Raw genomic sequence first — 2,629 nt, 5'->3', positions numbered from 1 at the left:
TATTACAAGCAATAAATTTATTCATAACAGGAGATTTAAAAACATACAATCCGGAATGACCAAATCAATGGTGTCAAAAGTCTTGGTCATGAGAAAAGTGAAAAGCGGAAGCAGTACTGTACTACCGTTGGTGAGTGGGTAGAGATGGTTGTTACTGTCATGTCTTGTTAGGATCTTTGTCTCATCCGTGAAGTCCTTTACAGAAAAGCCAAACGGGTCAAACTCAATAGATGTCCAATTATAAATGTTAAATTGCAGACACCAAGCAAATTTTTAATAATATTAGGGGGTATAAAGAATATCTTTATGGTGTAAAGTTTTTGTGGTGGTGGGAATTGTGTTGTTTCCTTATCCGAGGATTAAAATGCGCTGAATTTCCTACAAGAATAAAATATATTGAAACAGATAACCAATGAGATTTATTTTACCTTGGGAAGTAGCCGTGTGTCCATGTGCCGTTGAGTTTCGTCAATGTTGGTAGGGTCCAATGCATCATACTCTGTGGCATGAGGTTACGCTGGGGAAGTGTTCCCTGTGTCACTAGTGGAGGCTGAGAAGGAGGGGGGTGGCCAGTCCATATGGGTGTGGTAAAGCCTGTAAAGACCAAAATGTGACTTATGATATCATCAAGGTGACAAACATAAAATATATGTATATATTTGGTCAATTAGTTAACTAAAGTTAGTGAGAAGTCCGAACCTGGGATGAGAGCTTCGATGCACATGTTTAACTTCAACGGGTAGAAAACTTCTAGAAAGTTATGTTATTGTGTTTAGCCTATATATAAGGCTTTATTGTTTTCATTATAGTGTTTTTTTCAATATGTAAATCAACCACCCAAGGGTAGCTCACCTTAGGTGGGATCTGTGTTCTTTAATATATCAATATTTTCTATCGATTACAAGATTATTTATCTTATATCTTATCTTCAAATTATTTGTTCGATCGTTTGATTTCACACACACGTCTCCATCTTTATCAAGAGCAGATCCGTTCGTTTTTGTTAGATCCAATTTTGGGGGACCTACATGTAACATTCGGGAGGGGTGCGACACTACAAGTGGTATGAGAGCGGGTTGAATCATTCGATTGAACTTTGCTCTTGATATTCGGGTTCTGATTCCGCGATTACCTGAATGAAACGTTAATTTTTTGTTTTGGAAATAAAGTTCGAAGATTTGACAAAATAAAGGTGCTTGAAGTTTGTCTCGGGTTTATAGATTTGGATTCTATGCCTTTGAAATTTGTTTTAGAGTTTAATGAAAGATATGATGAATGTTATATGATTTTTGAAGATATGGCATTCACGACAAACCTGGATAGTGTTTTTTGTTGTTTTTCGTACACATAGTTGCGTGTGTGAGAGTACAGAGTGATGATGATGCTAGAGTTAGAAATATCAAATTGAATATAGATATGAGATTTTGGTCCCTTGACAGTTGTTTCTCTTGTGAATCTGGTGTATATAGCGATTGGTTCTTGGTTGTTAATCGATCTGCCTATATATTTCTTGTTTTGATGCGATTTCTTCTTATTGATGGTTGATATTGAAGAGCATAGTATGCGTAATCAAATTCCGATACTCACTTTATATCTGATGAGTGTCTGTTATGTCTGATTGTTTTAATTCGAACTAATGCCATCGAAACAATGGTTCTGGGTTGGGGTTGTTGGTGACAATTCAAGTTGTTGGAGAATTGCTTGATGGTCGTTTCTGATCTGATTATATTATCCGTATTGTTCCAATCTTTTTTTTAGTTGGAAACACGGTTTTCAAGCCAGGGGACCATGAATAGTGGTGGAACTATGAGTGGCGTCTAGGTCATGCTTGGACATTGGATCAGATGATGATGACATGGGATGATGATGGCTGACCGGTAGGAGCACGAGTTTTAAGCATGGAGGTCGTCGGTTGATTGGTGATGATGGCGGCCGACAATGAAGTTAGAAACGTTTTTCTTTTAGGTGCCCTAATATGAAATCTGAATTAGTAAAAGAAACAGGGTTGTGAATATATGTATGGAATGTTTAAACAGATCATGAAATGGACAAACATGCTACTTGTTTTGGGTTGTTGGGCTTATTTCAATTTTGGGGCAATTTACAAATCATGAACCAGACCAAGTTGTTGCTATATTACTCAAGTTGTTGGGATTAATTGTCTTTTTTTTGTTGCTTAATTCAACAAAGGTAATTCTCTTACAACAGATATTGAACCCGGCCAAGAGTTTGCAAAATACTTTTGGGTCAAAAAAAATTATTTTTATTGACTTAAGGAAAGTCAAAATTGATCTGGTTTTCGTCATATTGAACTAAGTGTTCAAAGCATGTTATTTCTATATAATTTTCAAGACGTTGGAGAAGTTGGATCCATGGTTTATGTTGTTTTATTATTAAGGTGAACTTTGAACAAATTGGATTTGATGAAGAATTAAATGTTTTGTCTTTTGATTGATGAAGCCGGTAATTCGAGTTCCATTTGTGGATTTTCGAGCTCATTTCATGCCTACAAAGCTTAAGATCCGAGATAATGGATAAAGAAGCGAGAACTAATTCATAAATAAAAATAGGTGGGTCGTACCTTGATGGGGAGAATAGAAACGAACACGCTTCGATTTATCGGGTGATT

The sequence above is a fragment of the Bidens hawaiensis genome, unplaced genomic scaffold (assembly GCF_021521415.1).
Source record: "Bidens hawaiensis isolate Kalapana, Puna unplaced genomic scaffold, B.hawaiensis_p1.1 tig00034570_1, whole genome shotgun sequence".
In the NCBI taxonomy this organism is placed as follows: Eukaryota; Viridiplantae; Streptophyta; class Magnoliopsida; order Asterales; family Asteraceae; genus Bidens; species Bidens hawaiensis.
Note: the sequence above shows the minus strand (reverse complement) of the source record.